General features: G+C 38.6%; 1 protein-coding gene and 1 long non-coding RNA gene across 5 annotated transcripts in view; one reads left to right on the forward strand and one right to left on the reverse strand.

The window, feature by feature from the left end:
- epha4a (eph receptor A4a) overlaps positions 1-14637 on the reverse strand; it is a 90014-nt gene extending 75377 nt beyond the window's left edge. For all 3 annotated transcript variants that reach the window (XM_087239985.1, XM_087239986.1, XM_087239984.1), the window contains exon 1: positions 14490-14637. The gene's annotated coding sequence lies outside the window, so the exon portion shown is untranslated. The remainder of the gene's footprint in view (positions 1-14489) is intronic.
- Positions 1402-10152, forward strand: LOC147846444 (uncharacterized). Of its 2 annotated transcripts, XR_015478814.1 has the most exons (6): positions 1402-1814; positions 2059-2202; positions 2920-3036; positions 3129-3170; positions 3492-3578; positions 9224-10152. It is a non-coding gene; the product is annotated as an uncharacterized LOC147846444 (long non-coding RNA). The 2 variants fall into 2 exon arrangements; XR_015478813.1 differs by lacking the exons at positions 1402-1814; positions 3492-3578; positions 9224-10152 and having other exon boundaries at positions 2150-2202; positions 3129-3192.
- Positions 14638-15437: the final 800 nt, after the last annotated feature.

The following is a 15437-nucleotide window of genomic DNA, read 5'->3' on the forward strand; positions in this document are numbered from 1 at the left end:
AAGAGGAATGAAATATAAGCAAAGGGCTGTCAAATACACTGTAACTTTAACGTACTGCACTCATTAAGCTGTTTTACTCATTAACTGGCATGTGTGTCCTGTCAGAATTGTTCCAACTAGTCTTTAAAAATCACACCGAACTGAATGAAATGCAATAAAGTCAAATTAAGGGAAATACATTACTGTTATAATAAATATGGTCACATTAAGCATATTCAAACAGAATAATTTATTACAAATATCAAATTTATGCACTCAATACACTGTTCTATTATCAAAATATGTAATTATCTGTGTGATTTATTTATTTATTCACGTTAGTTGTGATGTATATAAATAGTTTACATTCTTGTTACAATAACAATAGCTAAATATTTAAAATAAAAAAAATTATCCACAACAGCATTATTATACAATTATAAATACTCTGTGTATTTAAGTATTTAAATAAATAATTTCACAATATATTCAGTATGTCCCTTATATTACAACAGCTTCAACAAATTAAATGGATAACAATAAAAGTTTTTGTCAAATAAGTTTTATATCAATTACATTGTCTGTGAAATATTTTAGAAGATTCGATGTAATTTTTTCTTTGTAAAAATGTAACCTATGAATTATATCAAACTGAATAAGACAATGTCTAGAATTAATAGAGTGTTTATTAAAATCCTCCAAACCTGATTGCCATATTTCTTCAGTAATTTCCTCTCACAATTCTTTCTGCCACTCTTTCTTTATGGAGAGGGAATTAACAGATTATAGCTGTTTATAAAATAATGCTAATGCTTTTTTACTAAAATAATCAAGGCATATGTCAATGATTGAAGGAGATGTACTATCCAATAAAAATGTATGGGCATGTATGTAGTTCTTAATCTGTAAAAATCTGAAAAAAAATATTCAGAGGGAATTTAAATTTCTGTTGTAATTGGTTAAATTTCCATTAGCGAAAATGTCCCTCACATTATGTGCACCCGTTTAACAAGAACAGTTTGTAATATAGAGTTGAAATCAGATTTATTAGCCCCCTTTTGCGTTTTTTTTTTTTTTTTTCCCAATATTTCCCAAATAATGTTTAACAGAGCTAGGGAATTTTCACAGTATGATATATATATATATATATATATATATATATATATATATATATATATATATATATATATATATATATATATATATATATATATATATGTGCAATATCACACTCGTAGCAGTGCGATATGGCTGTATATCAGCACTGGTGGGAGGTGTGCGTTGGAGTGTGATATTGCGTTTATACAACAGTTTGACGGCATAATTGTGTATATAAAAACTAAATCAAACATGGAGAAAAGACCCTTTTGTATGAGGAACTACTTCAAAATTTTCAAATCATAAGCTGACAGTTAAACTATTGAGCGTGCATCTTTTAAACTTTAGAGCTTTAGTGTCTGCTTTTTGCTGGCTGTATGTGTGCGGAGTAATACACAAAGGGTAAAGAGGCTGTACACTGTTAGACATTTCTGTAAATTACACAGTTATTTACTGTATTTCACCCAGTGTAATACTGCAAATTCCTTTTACGGTAAATAACTGTATTTACCGTTGCATTATGGGAATTTAGTGTGACGTCGAACAACATATACAGCGATGTACTGTATTTGTAAAAATTCGTGTATTATACTGTATTTTCCACAACTGCTTCAACGCCACCTTGCGGCGATTCGACTACTCTGCATCACATTTTGCCTGAGGACCCTGGAGCAATTCTGGAGGACAATTTATTAGTGTGCCTGAAGAACATACTGGATTTAACAAACTTTACTCTGGTAAGCTGAGGCAGTGTTTCATTTTACAGAATGTTTTGTGGACGAGAATAAAACAAAGTAAAGTATAAAGTTGGCTATTATTATTTTCTCTGGCTTGGCGTTATTTCGCCCATTTGAGAAATATATCATCTATTAAGATGTTACCTTTATTTAATTTATTACATTAACACTACTATTACTTTAAATAAGACTGTTTATGACTATAGCCATTGTTCTCGTCATATCTTTTTATTTATTTACATAGAAACCGGTGTTGCAGCGGGTTTTGGTTTAGGAGAGAACCAAAGGTATGCAGACAGTTTTGGAGGACACTTAGCACGAGACAACGGTCCGGCAGAGAGTGTTTTCCCCCAGAAGAATATGAATGAAAGACCATCAAATAATCCAGGTAAAAGCGCGTCTGTCTGTGCTGACAACAGTCGACATTGATTTGAGCACCTCTATTAGCATTTGTTTGCTCGGCAACATTGGCTGAAGCGATCTTAAAATGGTAATGTTAACTGTTAGCTAAACTGAGCTAAGTTTATACTGAATTGGACTCAAACTCATTTTAACGTGCAACGTTTAACTTATATTGATTTATACTATATATATTAGATGTTGTGAACTTATTTTTCTCTGGTTTAGAGTAACTTATAACGTTAGCTTGAGAAAATAACATCGCGACGTAACCTATAAGAACGTTAACGTAAATCTATACAATATGCATAGAGGTAAAGTTGGTTTTATATTCGCACATTCGTTCATTTAGAAGACTCTAACGTTATACTGTTTACCATGTTACTTTGAATATTCGATCAGAATTAGCATGCCAGCATGACTTGAAATCAACATTAACACTGTTTATTTGACCGTGAGCATGTTGTACTTTGATAGTCATTAGCTGCTAAAATGATTTCGCTATTTAGAGTTTGCAAATAATACTTTTATGAAATTAAATTATTAAGGGGGAAGTCTGAATCTGCTAATATAAAACCAATTTTACCTCTATGCATTATGCTAATAACCACCTTTTTGCTATTTATTGTTTGCTAATTATTTTTTTATCACAACTCTTGACATTTGGTTTAACATAATTGTTACCATTATATTTTTTTCTGTTTAGATATGGCACTGGCACAGCAGCAGGTTTTGTCTGAAGAAACAAACAGCATTTCGGAGGAACATCTTGATCAGCACAGCCTTATGCTTAAAAAATAAGCAAGACCAGTAAGCAACCAAGGTAAACAAATAAAAAAAAAGTTGTGTGGAGGTTGTGGATTGTAGCATGGTATTCTTATCTGTATTTTTGGCTTTTTTATGGTCTCAATATAGAATACTGGGAGCCTGCCTGTGCAAACTGGACCTCATACAACAGTAAGTACTGTACATCTATTTGTTTCTCAATATAGTAACGTTACTTTTAATACAAAATGTGTCACATGTTTAGTTGCTAGCTAAATAAAAAAATCGTTTTCCCTTTTTTATTAAACCATTTAGTAGGTTTTTTTTTCATCTTTGTTTATAATATTTTTGAGCAGATTGAGGTCTGTCATGGGTCAGACATTTCAAAATACAATAATTAGTATTGGGATACATGCATTTGTCTATGTATTAAATGTCTTTTTCCCCATTTCATGTTGCCTAAATATTTTGCAATAAATAAAATAATAAATTTTTTTGTATAAATAATTCCAGAAGATGAAACAAAATGCACAGCAACAACCAGAGTGAGCCAGAAGAAGGCAGGAGAAGTAGTGAAGAGAATGACAACCATGAACAACAGTGAGTTATCCTTCTTTCACCAGCTAACTGAGAACTTGGATTAGGTGAGACACTCTCAATAGTTTTATCAGTATTCAGTCAGTTTTAGTTTATTAGGAATACATAAAACAAATAGTCTAATCTGTCCTGCAGTGAATCAACCCATCACAAATGCTACAATGTTTTTGTAAAACCTTGTTAGGGAAAAAAATAAACAGGACATTCTGGTTAGTTATCTTTTAAACATGGTAGTGAGCAGGTTATGAGCAGGAGCCAGTTGCTCAGTACCAGCTGAAAACTACCCCAACCTAGCTGCCATGCTTCAAAATAATTAACCAGTATATGATTTATTTTTTTTAAACAAGCTTCTTCTATGCTTATTGTGATGAGCCCAAGGCTCGAACCCGGGTCGCTGGTGTAGTAGACCAGTGGTTTAACGATGAGCCACAGGGAGAGTTGGTGAACCCAATTGCTAAGGCACAAAGTCTAGTTCAAACAAAGGTGTTTATTAAGGAAATCCAAAATCATCAAGAAAAAGCCGCCAGGCAAAAACATAGGAACTCCAAAAGCTAAGCAGTTAACAAACATAAAGTTCTCCGTAGAGCAACTGGTACTATAGCCAAAAAAATACAAAAGGTAATAACAAGAGGACTTACGGCAACAGCGGTAGCACATCAAACTCAAAAACCAAGTGACAAGTGAAGACAAGAGGGTAGAATATATAGGCTAGTCTTAACAAGACACAGCTGAACCAAATTAACACAAATGAACCACAAACAGAAACACTGGGGAAAATGGCGACATCTTGTGGAGAAAACAAATAATAGCTCAGAATATGACAGGACCCCCCCCTCTAGGAACGGCTCCTGACGTTCCCACCAAGACCACCCGAACTGCGAGCTTGAAAATCCCGGATCAACTTGGGGTCAAGGATGTCCTTAGCGGGAATCCAGGAGCGCTCCTCGGGACCATACCCCTCCCAGTCCACAAGATACTGTCGAGACCGTTGCACCCTCCGAACATCCAGTATCCTGCGGACTGTGTAGGCAGGCTTACCCCCAATGTTGCGAGGAGGAGGAGGGGATCTGTCAGAGGGAACAAAAGAAGAGCACAACACAGGTTTTAGGAGAGATACATGAAAGGTGGGATTAATCTTAAATGACCTAGGTATTTCTAGCCGATAAGAAACTGGGTTTACTCTCCTGATAATTTTAAATGGTCTGATGTAGCGTTGGTTAAGCTTGGGGGACTCTATCCGAAGGGGAAGGTTCCGAGTGGAGAGCCAAACCCGTTGACCAACTCGAAGGGAGGGAGCAGATCTGCGTCTAAGGTTGGCCTGCCTCTGGTACTGGTTAGAGGTTTGGATGAGTTTTCGGCGGACTACTCTCCAGGTCCGACGGCATCGATTAATATGCTGCTGTACAGAGGGAACAGCCACTTGAATCTCTTGCTCAGGGAAGAGGGCAGGGGAGAATCCAAACTGGCACTCAAAGGGGGATAACCCAGTGGAGGATGAGCGCAGAGTGTTGTGAGCATATTCAGCCCATAGGAGGTATGAGGACCATGATGAAGGGTTGTGACCCACCATGCACCTTAACGTGGTCTCGAGACTCTGATTAATCCTTTCTGTCTGTCCATTAGACTCGGGATGAAAACCAGAAGACAAACTAATGGATGCACCCAATGACTGACAAAAAGATCTCCAGAACCGGGATGAGAACTGGGGTCCCCGGTCCGACACAATGTCCTGTGGAATTCCAAAGACTCGGAAAACATGGGAAGTAATGAGGTCTGCTGTCTCCTTAGCAGATGGGAGTTTTGGTAAAGGAATGAATCGGGCAGCCTTGGAGAACCGGTCGACAATGACCAGAATAACGGTGTTTCCATGGGAGGGTGGGAGGCCAGTAATGAAGTCCATTGAGAGGTGGGACCATGGTCGGTGAGGAATAGGCAGAGGGTGCAGAAGACCTTGGGGGGGAAGATGTGAGGTTTTTCCCCGGTTGCAAACAGGGCAGGCCCTAACCAATGATATTACGTCCTTTTTAGCTGTAGGCCACCAGAAGCGTCTTTGCAAAAAGTCCAAGGTGCGGGAAATACCTGGATGGCAGGTCAGCCGGGAAGAGTGTGCCCATTGAAGAACTTGAGAACGAACAGCCTTTGGAACATACAATCGGTTAGTAGGGCCGCCACCTGGGTCTGGATCTTGAATCTGGGCTTTACGGATGGCTGACTCAAACCCCCATCTGAGGGGTGCAAGAATCTTGGATTGGGGAATGATAGCTTCTGGGTTCCTCTCCCGGGGAGTGTTACTGTATATTCGGGACAGAGCATCTGGTTTTAGGTTCTTGGATCCAGAGCGGTAGGATAGAACAAAGTCAAACCGGTTAAAGAAGAGGGACCATCTGGCTTGACGGGGAGTAAGGCGTTTAGCCTGCTGGATATACTCCAAGTTCTTGTGGTCAGTCAGGACTTGAAACGGATGCTTGGCACCCTCCAGCCAGTGCCTCCATTCCTCCAATGCCAACTTTACAGCCAGTAGTTCTCGGTCTCCAACGTGATAGTTACGTTCACAGGAACTGAGACGATGGGAAAGAAATGCACATGGATGAAGACAGTTATCTTTCCCCCTCTGGGATAGCACAGCTCCCACTCCCACATCTGAGGCATCAACTTCGACCACAAAGGGTAATTCTGGATTCGGGATAGTAAGGATGGGTGCAGAGGTAAATCTGCGTTTGAGTTCCCTGAAAGCCGCCTCAGCCTCTGGATTCCAGGAAATTCTGGCTGAACCCACTTTTGTAAGGGCTGTCAGGGGAGCCACCACGGAGCTGAAATTCTGAACAAATTTCCTATAGAAATTGGCAAATCCTATGAACCTCTGAACCTCCTTTACAGAGGTAGGAGCTGGCCAGTCCAACACTGCCTGGACCTTCTTGGGATCCATCTGTACCTGCCCTGGTTTAATGATGAAGCCCAAGAACAAGACCTCAGTGGTGTGAAACTCACATTTCTCGGGTTTAACAAATAGATGGTTCTCCTGAAGACGTCTTAATACCTTTCTGACGTGACTCTCATGCTCTTGGAGAGAACTCGAGAAGATCAGGATGTCATCTAAGTAGACAAAAACAAACTTGTTCAGCATCTCCCTTAGGACATCATTTATGAGAGCCTGAAAAACTGCAGGAGCGTTAGTAAGGCCGAAGGGCATGACCAAATACTCATAGTGGCCTGTAGGGGTATTAAATGCCGTCTTCCACTCATCGCCCTGCTTGATCCGTACCAAGTGGTAGGCATTGCGCAGGTCCAGTTTAGAAAATATGGTGGCTTTCTGGAGTAACTCGAAGGCAGTGGCCATAAGGGGAAGGGGATAACGATTCCGGATTGTTACCTTATTGAGAGCTCTGTAATCTATGCAGGGCCGGAGACCTCCATCCTTCTTCCCCACAAAGAAAAAACCTGCACCTGCCGGAGATGTGGAAGAACGGATGATCCCTGCTTTAAGGCCCTCCATGATATATGTCTCCATAGCCGTTTGCTCAGGAGGAGACAATGAAAACACCCGACCACGAGGGGGGCACTGGCCGGGCATTAGCTCTATGGCACAATCATATGGTCTATGTGGGGGTAAGACAGAAGCTTTCTGTTTGCTGAAGACCGAGTGAAAGGAGTGATACTGGGGTGGGACTCGAGAAAGGTCAACAGGGTCTTGAGACTCGGGATTATTACTAGGTGGGTCTAAGCAAACTTTGTGACACAGGGGGCCCCAGTGGAGAATTTCGCCATTAGACCAATCAATGTGGGGGTTATGAAGAGTAAGCCAGGGATAGCCAAAGATCAAGGGCAGGTCAGGGGACTCAATCAAATAAAAGGATATCTCCTCCTTGTGGTGGAACACAGAGACATGCAGAGGAACAGTAAGATGGGTAACAGCTCCGGGAGCTATCGGTCTCCTATCCAAAGCGGTCACCTCCAGAGGGTTATCTAACAGTTTAAGGGGAATCTTGAGATTAGTTGCTAGTGTCTGATCCATGAAGTTCCCCGCTGCTCCAGAATCAACAAGTGCTTGAAGTTGATGTTCCTTAGACTCAAATGTTAAAGTGATGGGTAAGAGCAGACTGGAATTGCTAGGAGAGATGAATTGGGTCACTCCCGAGACAGCTCTCTCCTTACTGCCTGGGATGGTGAGTTTTCCTTCAACTCAGGACAATCAGAACGGAAATGACCAGACCCACCACAATAGAGGCAGAGACGGCTCTTCATACGGCGAGTGCGTTCCTGAAGAGTTAGCCGGGCACGGCCTAGTTGCATAGGCTCTGGGGAATCTGGTTCTGAAAACTGAGGTGACTCAGTAGCATATGGGGTATTGGGGAGGTTGGGAGAACGTGAAGGAACATAGCAGGGGGTTAGTCTTCTTTCTCTCAGGCGGTTGTCCAGGAGGATAGCTTGGTCTATTAAGGACTCAAGGGTTTTAGCTGGATCTCGGGTAGCCAACTCATCTTTGAGGGCCTCAGACAACCCATTCTGGAAACAAACGATGAGGGCCTCATCATTCCAGCCTGCTCCTGCAGCAATTGTTCGGAATTGAATGGCATATTCTGCGGCACTTTTACCTCCTTGACACAAGGTGAGTAGGTGCTTGGAAGCCTCTCGTCCTGAAAGGGGATGGTTAAATACACGCCGTAATTCTTTCACAAAAGCTGAGTAATTAGTACAGCAGGGAGACTTAGCATTCCAGATTGCTGTTGCCCAAGCAAGTGCTTTGCCAGATAATAGGGTGAGTATATAAGCGATCTTAGCCTGATCTGAAGGGAATGTGGAGGGTTGAAGCTTGAAAGTGAGGTCACACTGAGTTATAAACCCCTCACAGGTTTCCGGGTCCCCTGAAAAGCGTTGCGGAGGGGGAAGACGTGGTTCAAACTGAGGTTGAGGGGTATGAATGACAGGTGTTGGGGTTGAAGCTTCTTCTGGGGATGTAGTTGGACGTTGACGCAGACTGTCAGAGAGTTGTCGCATGGAAGTCATGAGTTCTGATAGTAACTGGGAATGCTTCTCCATAAGTGCTTCTTGCTGAATCAAGGCCGCCTCATGGCGCTTGACTGTAGCGTCATGCTGAGCAACAATAGAGACCATTTCTTGGGCAGAGGCCTCAGCAGGGTTCATGTTAGACTTGGTTTTTCTGTGATGAGCCCAAGGCTCGAACCCGGGTCGCTGGTGTAGTAGACCAGTGGTTTAACGATGAGCCACAGGGAGAGTTGGTGAACCCAATTGCTAAGGCACAAAGTCTAGTTCAAACAAAGGTGTTTATTAAGGAAATCCAAAATCATCAAGAAAAAGCCGCCAGGCAAAAACATAGGAACTCCAAAAGCTAAGCAGTTAACAAACATAAAGTTCTCCGTAGAGCAACTGGTACTATAGCCAAAAAAATACAAAAGGTAATAACAAGAGGACTTACGGCAACAGCGGTAGCACATCAAACTCAAAAACCAAGTGACAAGTGAAGACAAGAGGGTAGAATATATAGGCTAGTCTTAACAAGACACAGCTGAACCAAATTAACACAAATGAACCACAAACAGAAACACTGGGGAAAATGGCGACATCTTGTGGAGAAAACAAATAATAGCTCAGAATATGACACTTATGTTAGTCTGTTTGTCCTTATCCAGAGTTCTTCATAATCCTGGACTGGGCCAAATCCTGACCAGATGCTGTGGTGGTCATGGAGGAGTGAATCCTAAAAGACACACGTGATCAATGAGTTTCCGCATTGATCCAATGGGGCAGCCTGACCACCCGCTGGTGAACTTTCAAGCCTCCGGTGCCTAGACTGCAGCCTTGCACAAGTTTGGCTAGAGGAGAACTGGTCGTGCCCAACTGAGCCTGGTATCTCTCAAGGGATTTTATTCTACACTTTCGTCAGTTGGTGAAGTTTGTTCCATGCCACTGTTGCCACTGGATCGCTTGGCTACGATTGATGGATCGGTGGATTTGCTCTTCAGTGTTTGGACTTTTTTAGCAGTGACATTTACTGCTTCAATTCTGAAAACTGGACTGAAGCAGCTTCAATTTACAAGAACTTCTATGTTAAGCTGCTTTGACATCATTGATCTACATTGTAAAAGTGCAATAGAAATAAAGATGAATTGCATTTGAACATGTGAATTCAGACCTTGTTGAGCATTTGACACCAGAACTAGTAATATTTTAAAGTTGGGTTGTTTCTGAGTCGGCTAATAGTTACAAACATTTATTTTTCCAACAATATGCAATTCAGAAGTTTAAATTTTTATTGTACATGTATGTTCTAGTGCTTTGTGTGATTTATTTATTTTTAATGTGTTGATTTTATTGCTTAATGTAATTTTCACACATTTTCCTTAAATGCTTTAAGCATTATTAATGTTTTAAAGAATGGAATATTTTGTAATTGTGTCTGGTTTAATGTCAGTAGTACTTAGTACAATTGGTTTTTTTTTTTCTCAACAATATGCAGGTCAGACACTTAAATTAGTTTTGTACATGTATGTTAATGTGCTTTGTCATTTTCAATGTTTTTTTTTCTTAAAATAAAATATTTTGAATGATTGAAATGTAATGTTTTTACACATTTTTAAGCTTGTTTTAAGCATCTCCAATGTTTTAAATAAAGTGTTTATTTTGTTAATATTTTGTAATTGTGTCTTTTTTAGGTCTATAGTATTAAAATAATATTAATAAAATTATGTTATAAAATATTTAGGACAAAATTAAAAGGTTTACAGTAGCTAACTGTTAACTTAGGTTTTTACAGTAGTTAACCATTTTCAGACACTACGGTAACATGCTGTAAACGGATTTACAGTTGTATACTGTAAATCTAAAATACAGTAACTTACTGGCAACAGTGTTGCCAGTAAGTTACTGTAAAAACCCTTTGAAATGTCTAACAGTGTAGGAGTTCTGATATTGCAGAATATCGCACGGCTATCTGCCAATAAGATTTGAGAACCAGACAGAACTGTTGTATAAATATATTTATATATATATATATATATATATATATATATATATATATATATATATATATATATATATATATATATATATATATATATATATATATATATATACATACCCTGCTGAAAAATCCAGCTTAAACCAGCCTAGGCTGGTTGGCTGGTTTTAGCTGGTCGACCAGCCTGGTTTTAGAGGGGTTTTGGCCATTTCCAGCCTGGTCTTAGTTGGTCAGGCTGGAAAAAGACCAGCCAAATCCAGCTAAAACCAGCTTGACCAGCCTGGTTTAAGTTGGATATAGCTGGTTTTGGCTGGACTCCCAGCTTGGCTTGGCTGGTCAAGCTGGTTTTAGCTGGTCATCTCCCAACCTGACCAGCTAAGACCAGGCTGGAAATGGCTGGAAACCAGCCTGGAAGTGGCCAAAACCCCGCTAAAACCAGGCTGGTTGACCAGCTAAAACCAGCCAACCAGGTTAGGCTGGTTTAAGCTGGATTTTTCAGCAGGGTATATATATTCTATTGTCTACAGAACAAACTATCATTATACAATAGCTTGCTCAATTACCCTAACCTGCCTAATTAACCTAGTTAAGCCTAGTTAAATGTCACTTTAAGCTGTATAGAAGTGTCTTGAAAAATATGTAGTAAAATATTATTTATGACAACGATAAAATAAATAAGTTATTAAAAATGAATCATTGAAACTATTATGTTTAGAAATGTGTTAAAAAAAATATTTTCTCTGTTAATGAAAAATTGGGGGAAAAATGAACGGGGGCTAATAATTCTGACTTAAACTATATAAAATAACAATAATATTTTTGTACTTGAAAATCATACATTGACATTGTGCATGTGTATATATGCAGTGTCATCGTGTATACATGGTAGACCCACGCCTATAAAAACTACAAAAACATACATGGACATATGCGATAACACACAGGAAGCCAGACAAGCAAACACAGACATATGGAAATGAACACAAATTCAGACCCACATGCCAAAAACTGACACACATACACACACACACACACACACACAAAGAGAGAAGAGCGGAAAGCAGCCAGGTAGTGAGTTTCAGCAGCGCCAGAAGCCTAATAAATCATCAGACGTGAGGCTTGAGGTCTTGAGACAGCAGTTGACTGGATCTTGGAGCGTCAGTTGCCTAGTTAGATATGTAAATATTGCGTGAAGAATTCCATCCACAATGCCTTCTCCCATCTGCTCCTGTTGGCATATTGATTTTTAAAGCAGCGCTTGGAAACTGACGAAGCCTCGGCTTTCCAAGTCACTGCTTTAATTTGCCAGAAATTACAATAGCTACACTGTGCAAACCCTTCATATATCATTCTATCGTTACATGGAGTCTTATATCCTCCTTTACTGCTACAAGCTGAACGCAGCACTATTACCAACATGCAGCTTCAGTTTTAGCAGCTTAAATCAACGTTTTAGAAAAAACAGGGACACAGAAAAAGAGATGTTTTCCCCTCTCTGTGTTGTATTTAGTATTATCATGGTTCAGTAGCAGTGGAGGTGAGCGGCCTGTGTCTGGTCTGCAGAGATGAATGGGAAATCTATGATCTGTCTGAGCGATTTCATTAGGAAAGGAAGAGATGGGGCGGCAGTGTTAATTACTGACAGTACGCCAGTGCTAAGCTGCCACTGATACACGCGATCAGAGCCGATTTTAATTACTGCTGTCGTAAAGTGAGCCACGTTTACAGTAATAACATGATTATGGTATGAATATTGCAGTGTGAGAGGAGGCATTGCCTCACACTTGGTAATATTTTACGCGCTGACTGCAGTAATTAGTGCGGTAATTGTGTTGGCATGCTTACTGATAAACAAGCAAATTATTTTGGGTATTACTGTGAGCTTCAGAAAGCCTTATGATACATTTATCCAATGTGACACTGAAAATATATGCATTTTCTGTGAGAAGTTTGGACAAGTTTGTTTGGTTCACAGTCAGAAAGGAGATAAATTCACACTCAAAATGAAAATTCAGGTTTTTTTTTTTTTTGGTTTTTTTTACACACATTCAACTTGATGCTCAAAAAACCTTATTGTTTCTTGCAATGCACTTAATTACAAGAACAGAATTCATACCTCTTGCGTGAGACAAAAAATTAACCTGATAGTTGTTTTTTTTTAAAAAAATTAAATATGACTGGGTGACAAAAGTCTTGAAATTTGTACATTTTTTGAGAAATTTTATTGCATCAATACAAAGTTTGACCACTTCACAGCATCAACAACCAAATCCTCCAATGAAATGCCTATATTTGAGACAATAAATGCATAGGGAACGCATCTAACATTAGATGTACATTTTTGAAAATTAAATATGACTTGGCTGCAAAAGCTTATTGGTAACAAAAGTCTTGAAATTTGTGAAAGTTTTGTGACCATTTATAGCATCAATACAAAGTTTGACCACTGCACAGCATCAACAACCAAATTCTCCAATGAAATGCCTGTATTTGAGACTATATTTGCATATGGAACGCATCTAACAAAAGATGTATATTTTTGAAAATTACATGACTTGGCTGTGAAAACCTGGTGACAAAAGTCCTGAAATTTGTGATTTTTTTTTTGTGAAATTATTGCATCAATAAAAAGTTTGACCACTTCACAGCATCAACAACCAAATCCCCAATGTAATCGATTTATTTGAAACTATATTTGCATATGGAATGCATCTTACATTAGATGTATATTTTTGAAAATTAAACATTACTTGGCTGCGAAAGCCTATTGGCGACAAAGGTGTTGAAATTTGTAAAATTGTATTGCATCAATGCAAAGTTTGACCTAATCACAGCATCAACAACCATATCCTCCAATGAAATACCTGTAATTGAGACTATATTTGCATCTGGAACACATCTAACATTAGATGTTCATTTCTAAAAATTAAATATGGCTTGGCTGCAAAAGCATATTGGCGACAATTGTTGAAATTTGTGAAATTTTTGAGAAATATTATAACATAAATACAAAGTTTGATCACGTCACAGCATCAAAAACCAAATCCTCCAATGAAATGCCTATTTGAGACAATATATGCATATGGCATCTAACATTAGATATACATTTTTGAAAATTAAATATGACTTGGCTGCAAAAGCTTGTTGGTGATAAAAGTCTTGAAATTTGTGATTTTTTGTGACATTTTATAGCATCAACACAAAGTTTGACCACTTCACAGCATCAACAACCAAATTCTCCCGAAGAAATGCCTATATTTAAGACTATATCTGCATATGGAACGCATCTAACATCAGACATTCCATCAACTTAAATTGCTGCCTCAACACAACAAACATGTTTAAAATGATTGCCTTTACATTATCAAACTATTCAAGTTGAAAGTTAATTTCATTTAAAGACTTTAGTCGCTGATTGCCTTCCATATTTGACACATAAAAAAAACTTCATACATAAGCTCTTGTAGAAGCTCAAATATGCAATGTGACACAAAAACAAACCTCATTGGTTATCCTGCATCAAGCAAGCGCACTAAAGCTTTCAAGACCAAATTCACATTAGAACAAATGCTATAAACATTGTTAATTGATAAATTCCTAAAATAAATGACTAAAATATTCACAAAAGAAAGTTGCTTCTAAAGACTTGGCTTGACCTGTTTAATTCATATGCATTTTTCAAAATCTTTATAAACATTTTGGAGCATTTAAATGTTGGATAAACACAAACAAAAACCTCTCAGCTTGAAAAATATTGTAATTTGTGTCTTGATTACGAGTAAAAATTGTGTATGTTTGGAATGACTAATGATAGGATGGTAAACGATGACACAAGTGTCATTCTGCAGAGTAAACTAAACCCCTAAGATGATGACAGTGTGTGTTCATAGCTTTTAATTGTAAATCTGTTCTTAAGAGTGTGTGACAGTGATAGGTACCGGTGAAAATAGACTTGATGGTGGTCTTGGTCTTGTCTGACTGTCAGCGGGCCGCCCAGCCGCACCGTCAGGTCACACATCGACCCCTCTGGCTCCAGCACTCGTTCCGTTCCCATGATGCCCGCTGATTCCCCTTTCAGCGCCTGACCTGGCAAGGTGAAGGACTGAGTTTCAGGCCCCCGGGAGTTCAGATAAGACCCGCCTCTAAAAATACCTCTCAACAGCCCTGGAGAGCCCTTCTGTCCCATGTGCCCCCTGCAACAAGGAAAAATCATTCATTTGGTAAACCAGGTGAAACGTAGCTAGATCAAGTCATGTTTGCCATCCTAACTGATGCGCAAATACTGCACAAACTGACAGCCAATCAGAACATATTTATAGAGTAATTTCGCCTAATCAGGACAAGTGCGAATAATACTATATTGGTGCCATACTGTCCATAAATTAATATTTAATAAGATTTCTTAATTTGTATGCTCATTTCACTATATGTTTTATTGACATTGAATGTTTTGACAGCCAATCAGAACATATTTGAAGAGTAATTTTGCCTTATTTTTACAAAAAACAAATAAGACTTTACAGATATAAATATATATTGGTGCCATATTTGGTTATAAATCAACATTTAATTAGATTCCTTTAATGTATGTTTATTTTATTATATGTTTCATTGATAGTCAATGTTTTGACAGCCAATTAGTAAATATTTAAAGAGTAAATCTGCCTAATTATGACAAAAACGAATAATACTTTACATATATAAACTAATTTGGTGCCATGTTTGGTTGTAAATTAATATTTAATTAGATTTCTTAATTGTGTATGCTTATTTCACTATGTTTTATTGAGAGTAAATGTTTTGACAGCCAATCAGAATGTTATATGTTTTATTGACGGTGAATTTTTTTACAGCCAATCAGAGCATATTTAAAGAGTAATTTTGCC

The sequence above is a fragment of the Danio rerio genome, chromosome 2, assembly GCF_052040795.2.
Source record: "Danio rerio strain M-AB ecotype USA chromosome 2, GRCz13ab, whole genome shotgun sequence".
Lineage (NCBI taxonomy): Eukaryota > Metazoa > Chordata > Actinopteri > Cypriniformes > Danionidae > Danio > Danio rerio.